The sequence below is a fragment of the Phocoena sinus genome, chromosome 3 (assembly GCF_008692025.1).
Source record: "Phocoena sinus isolate mPhoSin1 chromosome 3, mPhoSin1.pri, whole genome shotgun sequence".
NCBI lineage: Eukaryota > Metazoa > Chordata > Mammalia > Artiodactyla > Phocoenidae > Phocoena > Phocoena sinus.
The window spans coordinates 63,394,757-63,412,239 of record NC_045765.1 but is presented as its reverse complement, the minus strand read 5'-3'; the positions used below and the strand labels follow the sequence as shown (position 1 = coordinate 63,412,239).

Genomic DNA, 17,483 nt, shown 5'->3' with positions numbered 1-17,483 from the left:
ATGCCAGCATTTAACAAGTAAATTGAATCTGATTTCATGACTTCATTAATTCTAAGCAGAATCTGAAGTACATTTTAGTAGTGATACCCAGATGAATGCCAATATATCAAATGATACATTACAATGTCTTTTGGGTTGACAGTGAAATGGCTTGATATTTTTTAATGTAATTGCTACCAATGTGATGAAAGACTGACATGCTTTGTGGACTACAATTGAATGAATAACGTTGAAATTTACCACTTTTCCTTTTTGCCCATGCCATATTATACTAGGTTAGTTAGAGTGCTATTTTTGATGCATGTTTTCTTTATGATCAGTAATTATGTTTTTGATCTTTAGCATTGAGATACTATACTTTTTAAAAAAAATTTAGTGAAGTATAGTTGATTTATAATGTGTTAATTTCTGCTGTACAGCAGTGATTTAGTTACACACGTATCTATTCTTTTTCATATTCTTTTCCATTATGGTTTATCACAGGATATTGACTACAGTTCCCTGTTCTGTACAGTAGGACCTTGTTGTTTATCCATCCTATGTATAATAGTTTGCATCTGCTAATCCCAAACTCCCAGTATTTCCCTCTGCCACCCTCCCGCCCCCTTGGCAACCACAAGTCTGTCCTCTGTATCTGCGAGTCTCTTTCTTTTTTGTAGATATGTTCATTTGTGTCATATTTTAGATTCCACATATAAGTGATATCATGGTATTTGTCTTTCTCGTTCTGACTTAACTTTGTTTAGTGTGGTAATCTCTGGGTCCATCCATGTTGCTACAAATGGCATTATTTCATTCTTTTTTATGGCTAATATCCCATTATGTATATACATACACATACACCACATCTTCTTTATCCATTCATCTGTTGATGGACATTTAGGTTGTTTCCATGTCTTGACTATTGTAAATATGCTATGAACATAGGGGTGCATGTATCTTTTCACATTATAGTTTTGTCTGGGTATATGCCCAGGAATGGGATTGCTGGGTCATGTGGCAGCTCTATTTTTAGTTTTTTGAGGCACCTTCATACTGTTTTCCATAGTGGCTGCACCAATTTACATTCCCACCAACAGTGTAGGAGGGTTCCCTTTTCTCCAAACGCTTTCCAGCATTTGTTATTTGTAGACTTTTTAATGATGGCCATTCTGACCTGTGTGAGGTGGTACCTCATTGTAGTTTTGATTTGCATTTCTGTAATAATTAGTGATGTTGAATATCTTCTCATGTGCTTTTTGCCCATCTGTATGTCTTCTTTGGAGAAATGTCTATTTAGGTCTTCTACCCATTTTTCGATTGGGTTGTTTCTTTGTTATTGAGTTGTATGAGCTGTTGGTATATTTTGGAAATTCAGCCCTTATTACTCACATCATTTGCAAATATTTTCTCCCAGTCTGCAGGTTGTCTTTTTGTTTTGTTTATGGTTTCCTTTGCTGTGCAAAAGCTTATAAAGCTTGATTAGGTCCCATTTGTTTACTTTTGCTTTTATTTCTTGCCTTGGGAGCCTGACCTAAGAAAACCTTGGTATGATTTATGTCAGAATGTTTTGCCTGTGTTCTCTTCTAGGTGTGTTTTTGGTGTTTTGTCTTATATTTAAGACTTTAAGCCATTTTGAGTTTATTTTTGTTTACAGTGTGAGGATGTGTTCTAACTTAATTGATTTACATGCATGAGATATACTTTTGAAAGAGTTATTTTCTGAAGAGAGAAAGATTGTGGCCATAATTTTCTTCCTTTTTTTTAAAGAATTTAAATTTTATACTAGAGAATAGCTGATTAACAATGTTATGTTAGTTTTAAGTGTACATGTGGCCATGATTTTCAAAACTTGATGCATTAAAGGGGTTCTGCTTTTCATATTAATCAGTCTTGCTACCAATTATTAATATGCAGTGAATTACTTTGTTTTAAACTTAAAATTAACTGCACATATTGAAAGTGTGTAGGTTGATAAATAGTGACATATATATGCCTGTGATACTATCACCACATTAAATGTAATGAAAATATCTGTCACCCCCAGACGTTGCTTTTCAGCCATTTATAAGCTCTTTCTTCTCTCTTGGCCACTTACCCCTGTTCCCAGGCAATCAACTGAACTGCTTTCTATGGCTCAATATTCTAGAATTTAAGTAAATGGATTCTACAGTGTATACTCTTCATCTGGCTTCTCAGCATAATGATTTTGAGATTCATCCTATAATATTATTATTTAAAAAAAAATGTGTATTTATTTTTGCTGTCCCGGGTCTTGGTTGTGGCATGCGGGCTTATAGTTGCAGCATGTGGACTTCTTAATTGTGGCTTGCATGCAAGATCTAGTTCCCCCATCAGGGATTGAACCTGGCCCCCTGCAGTGGGAGCGTGGAGTCTTACCCACTGGACCACCAAGGAAGTCCCAGTATTATTTTTCGTTGCAAGTAGTAATGCATTGAATGGCTTTACCACATTTTGTGTATCCACTCATCTGTTGGTGGACAGTTAATTTGTTTCTAGTTTTTGGCTCTTACAAATAAAGCTGCTTTTGTGGACATAAACTTTCATTTTTCTTAGGTAAACACCTAGGAATGGAATGGCTGGGTTGTAGGGTAAGTGAACAAGTGTTCTATAGAAAAAGAATTGATTTTTGAGTATTGATTTTTGTATCCTGCAACCTTCCTAAACTCACGCATTAGTTTTGGTCATCTTTCAGTTTTCTTAATTACATTTTCAGATTAAGCATAATGTCCTAGTTCATTGTCAGCTTAGATGTGAAGAAATGTGTAAGCTTACAAAATGTAATGCATCACTTTGATATGTGGCATCCCCAGTGTTTTCTTTTTATGAAATACTAGTATTCCTTCTAATATGGAACTTTGAAATTTCAAACTGTCATTATTTAAATAGTTGAATTTATAGGCAGTTTCAGGAAAGTAATTCTGAGGGAGGAATCGCTTTGTTTTTATGGTTTTTATGGGATTCTAAGAATCAGTTCACATTATATATTTAAAGAATCAACCACTTCAGTGATGTTTTTGGGAAGATGAGGGAGCGTGTATGAGAAGGACTTAGAGGTTTCAGCACAAACTGCATGGATCCCAGTCCAGTTTACTGAAATGAGGAAGACTGAGAAAGCAGTGCATTTGGGATCATCATTTCAGCCTTGACATGTTGGATTTTAGGCCTGTTGTTTGTTGGCTTTGTTAAGTGCTTATATGTTTATTCGAAGGACTGTAAATGAAGAAATATATCTTAGGTTAAAAATAGGCCTAAGATCATACAACTAGTTATTTGCAGAATTAGATCTCAAACCTAGAGCCCTCTGACTCCAAAGCCAGTGTGGTTATTCCTATGCTATATTATATCCATAAGGCAGAAAAACAGGCTTGGCTTTGACAATAATAAATGTTTCCCATGAGCTATTATAAATATATAGCAGAGTTTGCAAGCTTAGATGCAGTCTTCTAATTTATAACTGTAGGCAGCTCTCCTTTAACACGCTGTGCAGACCAGTCCTGTGTGCTGCCACCAAACATAAATGTGTGTTGGATTTTGCTCGGTGCATTAAGAGTTGCACCTGGTAGGGGCTTCCCTGGTGGCGCAGTGGTTGAGAGTCTGCCTGCCGATGCAGGGGACACGGGTTTGTGCCCGGGTCCAGGAAGATCCCACATGTCGCGGAGCAGCTAGGCCCGTGAACCATTGGCCGCAGAGCCTGCACTTCTGGAGCCTGTGCTCCGCAACGGGAGAGGCCCTCTTAGTTGGGGGGGGGGAGGGAAGAGAGTTACACCTGGTATACTGTGGACACAACAATAAATTTACATGCTGGGAAAAGGGTGGTAACTGTGTAATAAGCACATTACAACCTTTGGAATGCGGGTTGCTTAGTTTGAACATGGGGCTTGGTGAATCTGCTGTTTAAGTTCAGTTTTCATGTGGATCAGTTAATTATAGGTGGGTGGGGGAGGAAGGAATTGCTCCCTGCAGCATTTTGCCTCCTAATTGCATGCTTTCATTTGCAGATAGGGCCAGTTGTGAGTGTGTGGATTTTTGAGTAAAACCTCGAACCCAAATGAGAAGAAACCTTCAAGGAACAACTTATACTGACAGTGAGTCTACAGTCATCTGTATGCATATTATGGAATGTTCTCAACCCAGAGATAGCTCTCTTGACAAGGAGTGAGTGGTGAGTCTGACTATCCCCACTGGTAATTAACCTAAATCCTTCTCTTAAAGAGAAGACAACTCCTGCATGCTTAGCATTTACCGACTGTTGAATAGTAAGTTAATTTTTGTGTTAACAGAAGATGACTCCAGCACAGTTTAAGAGAATTCTTTATCCCTAAAAGTGTGTTTAATGTGTGATTGCAGTTTGACTTTCTTCAGTTAGACACATCCCTTCCTTTGCCTGTGTGTTTCTATCTTTTTTTTTTCCCCCAGTCCAAATAATACCACCCTCCAAGGCCTGTCTTCCTTGATATATTCAGCCATCACTAAAGTGATGGTCATGATAGTTACTAGCATCCATTCTAATCTTGGTTATGGTAGGTCTCATTGCCATTGGAAGTGATTGTTTTAGGAATGGGCATGAGATCCAGTTTTGGCCAATGGGAAATAAAAGGAAAGTCTGCAAGAGGCTCTTGAGAGAAGTTTTCTTGCTTTTGAGAAAGAAGAAAAGAGATTGTGCTTCCCGTAGAGCTTGTTTTATCTGGATGTGACATCTGGAACTGCTATAGCTATCTTGCCTGAAGGTGATTCCCTTACTTAAAGGTGGGCAGAGGGAAGAGAATTCCAGAGAAGTAGAACTGGAGCCACGTTCACTATTCCTAGAACCACCTTCACTGTAGATTCCTTATTATGTGAGATAATAAATTTTCTTATTGTTTAGGCAGTTTTGCCTTTAGATTTTCTGTTACTTGTTGTGGATATCATCCCAGTTCACTTGATCCTCCTCTTTCTGATTACCCACTGGCATTTGTACTTCATTATGTTCTGAGCTGTCCAATAATATTTGTGTATATTGCCTTTGTAGCACATTATAAACTTTGTGATGTCAAGGGCTATGTTTATATCCCTGCTCTGTCTACTAGTTCTGTCTTCTTAAAAAGCCATCATTGCACATTTACTGAATTAAATTATTTGAACAGTAGAGGATTTGAAAAATCAATTCATAGATTTGAAAAATTATAGAGATTCTTTTAATGCACATTCCTTTCTTTGACCACACTGCTTTCCTCTAGGATTATAAATGAAGTTTGGCTTTTGATTTAAGATGACTTGTGTGTAACACACTTTCAATTGGTTGGTTCTACGATTTGCTATTTGTTTTTATTCAACTTTACCATGAAAATCAGCTCCTCTCCTGTATATTTGAGTATTGGCTTTTAATCTCATAGATTTTGTTGTCTTCTCTGTTATAAAAGTGGAATCATTTACCTTCTATTTTTTGTGCTAGTTACAGGAATGAGGGACATGATAGTAGGAACATAATAATTGAGAAATAATTTGTATTTGGCTTTGGAATGCACACTGTCAAAAAGACTCCCTAAAGTGTGCATCTCTGTTTTGTTCTTAGGACCTAGTTTTGTGTACGGGGGTAGGGTAGAGAGGGTTGGTGATGAATCTAATGTCTTTGAGGAGTCTTGAGTCGCAGGATGGATTATTTAGTTGATTCTATTTTAAAAGTTCTGTAACACCACCCTTCCCCACCCCCCCAACTCAAGATATCCATGTACTTGTCCATCTTTTCTTTAGATTCTGCTATTATAATCTTGAAAAAGTGGGATAAGAACCTTGTTTTCCTCCTGAAAATTTATAATGTTGCTTTCAGTTTTGTTAAGGAATATCATAAACCTTTATTGTAATCTGGTAATACATTCTGAATCCTTCAAAATGACTTATATTCAGGGAAGAATTTACTTTTTTATTTTTTCATGTTGGGTTGTGATTAAATGGGGGGAATAACTTTTTAAGAAGATAGGGAAAGTTGTATGATGTGCTTGATCCATTAGTTTTAATTCAATAATGCTGTTATTTAGTATACTATATAAGAAGTTCAAATCACCAAGGTCAGCTTTAATGTATTTTATTTCATGTATATTATGAAGAGTTTGTAGGAATGAAGCATGTGTCTTAACCTAAGGCAGACATGGCAGGCATATGATCTAAGCCAAATCAATCAGAGTGATCTTAGGACATATACTAGAAATGCCAGGATAAAGGTACTTTTTTTTTCTGGTGAATTTCAACCTGGCAGCCATCTTCCGACCGTGAGAGGAAAGTCATTTGGGTAAGAAGCCAACAGGGGAAGGAGTAGAGCAGAGCAAAAACACACCCTGATCACCTCTTGAGATGCTGGATCATGTCTTCCCTGAATATAGTATACCTGGACTTTTCAGTTACCTGAGCCAGTAAATTCCAAAACATCATAACTGATACATCCTTATCATCACCCATTCTATACCATGTAATGATAACTGAAGGGACTTGCTAAGACTAGAATTGTGAATTAGGCAAGTATGTCTCTGATACAGGTGTGCAAGGTGGCAGATAATGCAGTCCTTCCATTGATTTATTTAAGGTTCAGGTATTAAGTACAAGAGTTAAGGTGGTAAACAAATACATAGTCTGTGCCATTACTAATGGAGCTTAATGTTGACTGGAAGAGGCTAACAGTACGTGAACAACCCTCCTAATGAATAGGTTCGTATTAACTGAGGTTTGGTTCTAGAAGAAAAGGAGTATCTGTCATCTATACTGATTTGACTGTTTGGTGGAGATGCCTGCTGAACCCTTGGCACCCTGGAACTGTAAAACAAACAGTTGTGCGGAACCTGGGTTCTGGCTTTTTTAAAAAGTAGTATAAGTTATTATTGTTTTTTTCCGTAAGAAGCCATTAGAAAGGTACAGGACCACAATCCCTTGTTCCAAATCTTGGGGCCAGATATATTTTGGAATTTCACCCTTCTCTGGATTTCAGAAAGGTTTACATGGTATATGTATGCTTAACGTAATACCTCTCTTTACTTAGGGAAGGGACGAGAGGCTTTCTATTATTAATAATGCAAATAAAAATGTCTTATATTAGTTCAATTACTAAATGGCAGGCTCTGTATACTGCTCAGCATCATCTTAACTGTTTAATAAATTGTATTCATTTTTACACTTGAGAAAATTAAAGACATTAGGTGACTTTATCAAGGTTTATACAGCTAGGAAGTAGTAGAATTGGGATTTCAACCCATATCTGTTTGAATCTGATGTCAGTGCCCTTCACCACTGCTCTGCTGCCTCTTCATTGTGCTCTTACAGCTTAAACTCCTGTTTATTGCTAACATTAGGAAGGTTATTACTTTCTGTTAAGTTTAATCAGTTAACTTAATTAAATTCACTTAGTATTTCTTATAGTCTTGCATTTGATTCACTTAACTTTTCTGGGAATGCAGTCCTTATTTGTAACTAAACGTAATTTTGCTTTATCCTTTCCAGATTTTGTACCTTGTATTGGTTCACTTACCAGCTGCATTGGCTAGAGCTTGTAGAACATTGTGATTACAATGAGCATCTTGTCTTGTTCATAATTTAATGCCTCTAATGTTTCACAAAATGCTTACATAATTGGAGTGGGTATAATGTTTTACCACTGAGCATGAAGCCAGCCTTTTGGTTTTCCTTAAAATCAAATGTAAAAGAGATCAGCACTTCCCTGGTGACGCACTGGTTAAGAATCTGCCTGCCAGTGCACAGGAACAGGTTCGATCCCTAGTCCGGGAAGATCCGGCATGTTGCAGAGCAACTAAGCCCATGTGCCACAACTACTGAGCCTGCGCTCTAGAGCCCGTGAGCCACAACTACTGAGCCCTCATGACACAACTACTGAAGCCCACATGCTCTAGGGCCCACATGCTGCAACTACCGAGCCTGTGTGCGGCAACGACTGAGCCTGTGTGCGGCAACTACTGAAGGCTGTGCACTGCAACTACCTAGAGCAAGCCACCACAATTAGAAGCCCACACACCACAACGAAGAGTAGCCCCCACATGCCACAACTAGAGGAAGCCCACATGCAGCAACAAAGACCCAACGCAGCCAAAAAAAAAACAAAAGGCAAGCTCACTAAAAAAAAATAAAAGAGATCAATTTACTTGTTTTATTAAGAATTTTTTAAAATTCTATTTTAACATGTGAGGACCAGATTTTAAAGTGTTAATTGTTGCCATGTCATAACTGCTCAAAATTAAAAATCATTCAATTAGTTCTATCTACTTATACTGTATTACAATTTTTTAAAAACAATTATTTATTTTTTGGCTTTGTTGGGTCTTAGTTGTGGCACGCAGGATCTTCGTTGAGGTGTGCAGTCTTCTCTTTAGTTGTGGTGTGCGGGCTCCAGAGCACATGGGCTCTGTAACTGTGGCACGCAGGCTCTCTAGTTGTGGCGCTTGGGCTTAGTTTCCCCACAGCATGTGGGATCTTAGTTCCCCAAGCAGGGATCGAACTGGTGTCCCCTGCATTGCAAGATGGATTCTTAACCACTGGACCACCAGGGAAGTCCCTGTATTTCAATTTTAATCTCTGGTAGTCTTTAAACTTCTTACATCTTTGGTAAATTCTTTTTTTTTTTCTTTTTCTTTTTTTTTTTTGCGGTACGCGGGCCTCTCACTGTTGTGGCCTCTCCCATTGCGGAGCACAGGCTCTGGACGCGCAGGCTCAGCGGCCATGGCTCACAGGCCCCGTTCCGCGGCATGTGGGATCTTCCCAGACTGGGGCACGAACCTGTGTCCCCTGCATCGGCAGGCGGATTCTCAACCACTGTGCCACCAGGGAAGCCCTAGATTCATTTTTATACATTTAAAAATATGTTTATTTTACTTTATAATTTGCTGACGTACATTTGTATACTATTTTTTAAATGTTTAATTTATGTGGGCATAGCATATAATAGCTCAATGAATATATGTTGAATAAGTTAAATTTTATGATTATATGATTAGTGAGGCATCTTGATAGCATATGTTTTGACTAGTGATAGGAAAATGTTATATCAGTTTTATGGAGGGAAAAAAATCCAGAAAATATATGTTCAGAATTAAAAAGTTGTAGTTTCCTGATTTTTTGTTCATGTGGCTGATTTCTAATCCTACCATTTTCATTCTGATTTGATAGCATCTTGCTGTAGGTACCAGCCTACTAAAAACTGTCAGGTGGGTTTAGGTATTAAACACATACACACACACACACACACACACACACACACACACTCACGAGGAATAATTTGTTCATCAGATGTGAAAGAAAGAGGAAATGTGCATATTATAGAAAATTGTTCAGCTGCAGAGGTTGAATGGGATATTCATTTAAACGATGACCCTGAATGGCTCTGAGTTTCTCCTATTCTGACTTGTAAATATTGATAAAGAAGGAGCTTGGGTGATTTTCAGGGATTAGATTAATAGCATTAACTCTTCAGTTTTGGCAATAGGATCTAAAAGATTTGTCTTTATCGATAGCTAGAAAATATTGTTGCAAGTCTGATTAATTTTTTTAGTGTAAGGGAATGGAACTTGGTATTAAATCTCCAGTTTTTTGGTTGCTGGTGGCCTTAATGTTGGGCCATTTAGCAGCTAGTATGGTATAATAAGTCTTGCCACAGCAGCTGGAATTTATTGTAGCTGTTGCTCTGTGTCCTTACTATAAAGGCCATGATTTCCATGAGGAAATTATAAAAGCAGCCCTCCTTTGGTTTTGATTAAGAAGTATTTTCTGGCAGCATGGGAAAATGCACTATTTGTTTTGTGCTTTATGAACAGAAGACATCCTTTTATAAAAGAGCCATTTCTTCTTTGAAAAGAAGTCACATGTAGGATGCCTATTTTCATTTATTATTACTGTCTATTAATATCTGTGAATGCCTTTAGTACACATGTTCGCTGAAAAATGTTTATAGGAAATGATATTAAATTAAATGAAATGTGTTGATCTTAAGGTAGATATAGACATTTCTGTCCAAGACCATATTCCTGTGGTTCTCTATTTCTGTAGTTCTCTTAAAAAACGGTTGATGTAAAAAAAAAGTTGATCTGTAAAACTCACTAAAAAAGTTCAGTGCTGTCTATATTGTCATTGGGTTTTAATGCCTGATAGGGAAGAGTAAATACTGCTTCTTAAATATCGACCAACACTTTCATGCCTAATTATTTAACATCCTTAGACATTCTAACTTAAAGTTACTTTTCTCTGATTCCCGCAAATACTTTAAGCAGTTAACAAGGCAGATTACCAGTAGAGCAAACAAATCTTTCTAAAACTTCAATAATTCTTAAAAGTTTAATAAATTAAACTTATAAATTTAGTATATTAAAATTTCTTGTCTTTCAAGTATCTTAGTAGATAGAGCATAGAGTATCATAATGTTATTATAAATATATTAAATAGCACATAAGTATTAATACTGATTGATTTCTATACTTTCCCAGAATTAAGAGATTTATCCACCTAAATGGAAACAATTACTGTCTTAGGCCAGTTAAGGTAATTTGGTTAAAAACTGTAACTGTGGTGCTGATATGAGTAAAGCTATTTGGGTCAAAAACTGTAGAGTAAGAATGGGTTTCTGGGCAAAGAAATTTGAGATTGGTAGAGGCCTAGGTCCATAGTGCGCCTGCCAAGACTGAGCTGGCCATTGCTAGGATGAGTGCTTTTCTTAGGCTACAGTTCATTTCTTGCAGCTGGGACTTACTCAAACTCGTAGGTTTTAATTTTATGCAACTCAGTATATTTACCTGAAATGGTGGGGTTTTTTTAATGCTCCACTTCAGGGAAGGAAGATAGTTTTTTTTTCCTTTAAACTTCTGGAGTTAGAGAAGCTTTTTAGGATTGATAATACAGATATTCTAGTGCGTTGTTAGTGGGAGTGTAAATGTGTACGTTCTCTTAGAAGAAGATTTGAAAAATATCTCTCAAAACTTAAAATGCCTACCCAAAATTAAAATGTATAAACGCTTTGATCCATCAGTTTCACTTCTTGGAATTTATCCTACAGATAAATCCTGCTTCATCATATCCCACATTTGTGAATTTACAAGATTATTCTTTGTAGCATGTTTGTAGTAGTAAAAGATTACAAGCAACCCAACTTCCCACTTATTGGTGATGAGTTATACCCATATGATAAAATACAGCCTTTCAAATTGAGGGAGGTAGTTTTTAAAAAGTTACTGATAGTGCCTGATTTCCAAGGTAAAGTGTTAATAAGTGAAAAAGCAAGGTGCCAAATCATGTATGTGGTCACGTGAAAATATTAAAAAAAAAATACATACTTACATTCTCGTATATTATTAGAATTCCTGTGAAAGGCTATACCAGAAGCTAATATTGGTGGCTGTGTCTTTGGAGGAGAATTGGGTGGCTAGGGATAATGATGACAAGAAGATTTACTTGTCATGATTTACTGTTGTTTCTTTTGAGTTTTATACCATAGTGGTATTATTACCTACCTATCTGAGCAAAACAAACAAATAAAAAACCCAAATTAATATGTGGTACTTGGTTTAAAAAAAAACAAAAACAGATTCATTCTGTTTTTCATCTTTACTAACTCATGGAATCTCTAAGGATGAGACCTCTAATTACATAAAAATATTTTTTTTATTGTAGTAAACATGTAACATAAAATTTGCCACCTTAACCAGTTTTAAGTATGTAGTTCAGTAGTGCTAAGTATATTCACATTGTTGTGAAACAGATCTCCGTAACTTTTTCATCTTGCAAAACTGAAAACTCTATACCCATTAAAAAACAACTGCCTTTTTTCTCCTATTGCCAGCCCCTGGTAACTACCATTCTACTTTGTTTTCTGTAAATTTGACTACTTTAGGTTGGGACTCCACGCTTTCACTGCTGAGGGCCGGGGTTCAATTCCTGGTCTGAGAACTATAAGATCCTGCAAACCACGTGGTGTGGCCCAAAAAAAAAAAAAAAAAAAGACTTTGACTACTTTACACCTCTTATAAGTGGAATCATACAGTATATGTCTTTCTGTGACTAGTTTATTTTACCTAGCATAATGTCCTCAAGGTTCATCCATGTTAATAGCATGTGATAGGATTTCATTCCTTTTAGAGATTCCATCGTATATATATATATATATATATATATATATACCACAATAATACTACTTTGTGTATATCACATTTTGTTTATCTGCTCATTGGCTCATGGACATTTGGCTTGATCTACCTCTCGGCTTATGTGATTAGTGGTGCTAGCAACATGGGTGTACAAATATTCTTCCAGACCCTGCCTTCAATTCTACTGGATATATGGCCAGAAGTGGGAGTGCTAGATCATATGATAGAATTATTTAAAAATTTTTGAGGAACCTCCATGTTGTTTACCATACGTGTTGCACCATTTTACAGTTTTACCAACAGTGCACAAGGGTTCCAATTTCTTCACATCCTCATCAACATTGTTACTGTTTTATTTTTTTGATAGTAGCTATGATAACAGATGTGAGGTGATCTCAATCGACATTTTTATCAAGCTTTATAATCATTATAATGTACTTCTTGTATACTTAAAAAAGTTTATCTGGTACATTTAACTTAATTATTTCAGTTCAATCGTTAAAAATGCAACAAGTGGTCACTTTTCAGAACTATTTATCTGTATGATTTGTTGCTATAACTTCAGGTGTGTGTTGTATGAGATCCTCAAGGGTTAGTGTCCTTCACTCTGCCTCCCCTATTTTTTTCTTCTATTTAACCATGAATGAATCACCCAGGGAACAGACTAGGCTATACTTAATTAACCCCAGTGAATTTTACCATAATACTTTTCTCTAACATAGTTAAAATTTGAAGATTCTGCATGTTACAAGAATTCCAGTGGTGTATCAGCATTAAAAATATTATATGTTTTAGTAAAAAAGAAACTTGTCATTTTTACTTTACAACAGACTATTTGACCACTCTTTATTCTTTTAATTGAAAGTAGTTTTACCTTCATGATCTTGACAGTTTTGTGTTAACTTTTCTCATAAGATGAATTCAGTCATAGAGTACAGTCAAGCAATGTTTAAGCAGGGGATTTTATCCAGAGAACGAAAGTACATGAGCTTCTAGTAAGAAACGGAACAGGAGTGTAAACTGTCCTTCAGTTTTTTCCTCCTTTTACAAGAAAATTTTAGAGGCATGAGTAGTTGTACAACAAAATTAATAGCTTGTAAAGTATTTTACATTTTGAGTAAATTATCTTGCAGTTTTTTTCTTAACTTGAAATTTCTGAAATTATCACATAAGTGTGTATTCTGTCTTGCAAATGTTATTCTTTAGAAGTATTTGGTAGTAGTGTTTAGAAGTGTTATTACTCTCATTGTATGAGTGTCTGCCTATGATTACATCATATGCACTAGAAGTCATTTTGAAATAGTTACATCATATGTATTAGAAGTCATTCTAAAATAATTTTTGCTAGACATTACGGTGGTTATTATGCAGTTTTACTCCTTTATGACTTGTTGAGTATTTAAGACGGAGCTGCTGCATTTATTATATGTGGTGTGTGAGTTGATGAAGAAGGGTTCTGAGTGGTGGTGTGCCTGGGGAAGGGTGGGGGTATAATCCTTATTGTGAGTTTTGAGAAAAGATAATGAAATCCTTTATGTCCCTTTCCATAGACCTGCATTTCAAAGACTTATATTTTAATAAGAATTGGTTGTGCAGCTGCAACCCTGGCAACAGGGCCTGGGAGAGAAGAATTGGGGCAGCCTTCCAGAAATCAAGGCAGACAGTGGTCTCATGTGGAGCTGAGCTAATGAAAATGATAAAAATATAAAGCACTTAGTAGAAATAAGACCAGTACTTTCTTTGGCATAGTGGATGCTGAAATTTTCCATACCATATTTTATTATTTATAAAGTCCGAAAGCTGCCATAAGCTGCTCACTCAATAAAGAGTAGCTACATTATATTTTCCTTTAGTATAAAAATACCATAAATACTCTTGGAAGCTAATGTTTCTGTAAATTATATCTAAAATATAATTGTTGTTGGCTATTTCTTGATGAAGTCTAGACTTAACAAAAACACAAGCTACCAAGTTTGTCAGATTTTTAAAAACAAACTTTTAAGTTTTAATAATTAAAAAATTAAATGCTCACAGTAGTTTTAGTGTAAATTTCTCACGTTGGTTGGATTTTTTTAGATCCCCTCAAATCATAAAATTTGTTAAACATACTCTCGTTTCAACACTATGTCAATGGCTATATAATAATAATATTAAACCATTAATTATTACTTGGTCGTTAGATATTTAGGTTGTGTCTGGGGTTTTCCCTCTTACCATAATAAGTATTGCAGTAAAACATTTTTGCTCATATAGGTATTTTGTTTTCTTCTGGATTACTCAGGATTACTTTTGATTTCCAAAAGCGATACTATTGCATTACATGTAAAAATTTTGAAAACTTTCTAAAAGTACTATCAATTTACACAGTATTCTTAATATTTCTAGGAATGAGGTTTTTTTCTTATATGTTTCGCTCTTGGAACACTTAAATCTTGATTTCTTCCCTCTGTAATTCTGGGAAGTTTATTCTCATTATTTCTTAATATGTTTATTTTTTCTTGAAATGTTTTATTTTTTCCCCTCTTCTTTTTATACTCAGTATTTCCATTTGATTCTTTTCCACAGTTTCTTGTTGTGAGTTTGTAGTACTAATATCTCCCCTTGGTCCCTAGGTGTTCATTCTTGGATCATCTAATTCACTAATTCTGTATCAGATGGCGTGGGTTGTTTGATGTGTTGCCTGTCTTTTATAGTAGTTTTGTGCTCCAGATGTTTCTTTATTTTAGCTAGTGAGCTAATGATTCTTTGAGAGGGGGTATTAATCCACTTAGTCTAATAATGTGGATTAGGGAATGGCCAACAGCCAGATCTTAGTTTGTGTTGGTCCAGGTGAGTTTAAGAGAGGGAGGGCTTGAGTCTCAGGTCAGACAGCTCCCTGGCACTGAATTGCTGTTATGTTCTTCTGTTAGATTCTACTGCATCAGGCAGCTTCTGATCAGGGTTTGTTTTTTGAAACTCTTAGAAATAAGTAATACTAATTTTAAGAGGTAGTTTCCTTGTATTATAATTTACCACCAGCTCTGTAGGTTTATTTTGAGGGGAGAAGGACTGGTAAGAGTAAATAACCACAGAGTAGTCAGTTTGTACCTGTTTTCATGAACTTTCCCCTCCCAGGCCTTTTGTGCCGTCCTGATTTTATCCTGCTGACAAAGATCTGAGCTGTTCTGCTAATTTCTGATAAAGGGGCAGTCAAGGGAAAGATAAGGGCAGACTAAAAAAAGCATTTAGGCAATCTGTCTTTTGACTCCTGCTGCCCTTTGCTCCTGAATGAAGGTTACCAATGTCTATTCACACAAATTCAGTGCAGATTTATCCCCATCAGTTTTTGTTTGTTTCTTTTTGTTGTTCCTGGAATCCAGACTTACTTCTTTTTTCTTCAGGGCTTTATTTTGGAGGATGGGACCAGTAGCCCATGATAGTTTATCACTTGATAGGAATTAGGTGACCTCATTTGAGCCAATAGAGTTACACAAAGATTTTCATTAAAACACATGAAAATCTTTAATTTAATTTAATCTTTAATTGAAAAGTGTATGCATACAAATTATGTGAAAACAAACTACCTAAAACCTTAGTGGTTTAAAATGACAACTATTTTATTAAATCTCTCAATTTTTTTTTTTTTTTTTTGCTGTACGCGGGCCTCCCACTGTTGTGGCCTCTCCCATTGCGGAGCACAGGCTCCGGATGTGCAGGCTAAGCGGCCATGGCTCACGGGCCCAGCCACTACGCAGCATGTGGGATCTTCCCGGACCCGGGCACAAACTCGTGTCCCCTGCATCGGCAGGCGGACTCTCAACCACTGCGCCACCAGGGAAGCCCTAAATCTCTCAATTTTGAGGATCAGGAATTTGAGCAGGTCTTGGCAAGTTTTCTCTTATATGAGGCATCAACAAAGATCATTGGTTAGTCTTAGCTAGCAGGTGGTCTGGACTGGAGAATCCTAGGCAGCTTTATTCGTATGTCTTGTCACTCTGGTTAAGAAGGCTGGAAGGCCATGCTCAGCTGGGACTGTTAACCTGTGTGCCTACACTTGTGGTCTTTCCAGCATGGCAGTCTTGGGTAGTTGGACTTCTGAGCACAAGGTACAGGGTTTTTTTTTTTTGGCGGTACGCGGGCCTCTCACTGTTGTGGCCTCTCCCGTTGCGGAGCACAGGCTCCAGACGCGCAGGCTCAGCGGCCATGGCTCACGGGCCCAGCCGCTCCGCGGCATGTGGGATCTTCCCGGACCGGGGCACAAAACTCGTGTCCCCTGCATCGGCAGGCGGACTCTCAACCACTGCGCCACCTGGGAAGCCCCGGTTACAGGGTTTTTTGTCACCTCATCAGTTCCAGATCATGACTTCAGCTTCATTCTTTTGGTTAAAGAAGTCATCACAGGTCGTCTGAATTTAAGGTAGAGGATTTCTTTCTCATTTGGAGGAATAACAAAGAATTTGTGGCCATCTTTACTAGACCACGTAAAGTTATTAGAATTTTGTGCTGCTGATTGTTGCTTTTAGGAGTATTATCATTAGAGGCTTGGCTCAGGAAATCTTGCCCTTATCTTCTCCCATCTCAAGGGGATTTTCTAGACTAGAGGAAATCACATAGTTCTTTTTCAATTCATTCTTATAATGCTCTTACCTAGAGCAGTGGTTCTTGTATACCCCAATCTCCAGGAGTATTTGACACATCATTTTGACAGGAGACACTTCTGGTTGTCACAGCTGGTGGGGAGGGATGCTACTGGCATTTACTTGATAGCGGCTAGAGATGTTGCTAAATATCCTACAGTGCACAGGACAGTATCTGTCCCCCCACCGCTCCCCCCCGCAAATTACCTGGCCCAAAAAGGCAGTAGTGTGGAGGTAGAGAAACCAACCCTTCCTTACAGTAATCCTGCAATGTTGGTATAATCCTTATAAGAGAAAACTTTAATTCAGAAAGGTTATAGACTAATGCCACTTAGCTAATAAATGGTAGAATCTTGTTTTAATTCATTTTTTTCTTTCTTTTTTATTTTTGCAAATACTGGGACAAGTTACCATGTTAAGTGCTATAAGAGATATAATAATTTGGATGGAGTCTGCCTTGATGGAGCTTACAAGAATCAGTATGTCATAAATAATTGTAATTTAAGGTAGCATTGAACTAGACCTTAAAAAAAGAATATAGAGAAAATGGTCTGCGGTTAAGTTGTTAATATGTCTGAGCTGTGGTTTCTTTATTTCCAAAGTAAGGATAATGCTTACCTCTTAGGATTGTAGAAATCAGTATTTGTCAAAGTATGTAGAGTAATATGTGACTAGTGCTCAATTTTTTTTTTTCCCTTATCAGGGGTTTACAATTTAGTTGAACCTTTCTTTATAATTTAGGGAAATTTTCTGTCATCAC

The 17,483-nt window shown here is 36.8% G+C and overlaps 1 protein-coding gene across 10 annotated transcripts in view; it reads left to right on the top strand.

The window, feature by feature from the left end:
* The window catches only part of CDC42SE2 (CDC42 small effector 2), a 116,190-nt gene that overhangs the window by 32,559 nt on the left and 66,148 nt on the right, over positions 1–17,483 (top strand). For 3 of the 10 annotated variants that reach the window (XR_004349146.1, XM_032626265.1, XM_032626266.1), the window contains one exon: positions 4,002–4,088. The exons of 2 other annotated variants lie outside the window; for them this stretch is intronic. The gene's annotated coding sequence lies outside the window, so the exon portion shown is untranslated. Of the gene's footprint in view, positions 1–2,556; positions 2,592–4,001; positions 4,166–17,483 lie in introns of all 10 variants that reach the window. 5 more of the 10 variants (XR_004349145.1, XM_032626262.1, XM_032626263.1 and 2 more) reach the window with 3 other exon arrangements.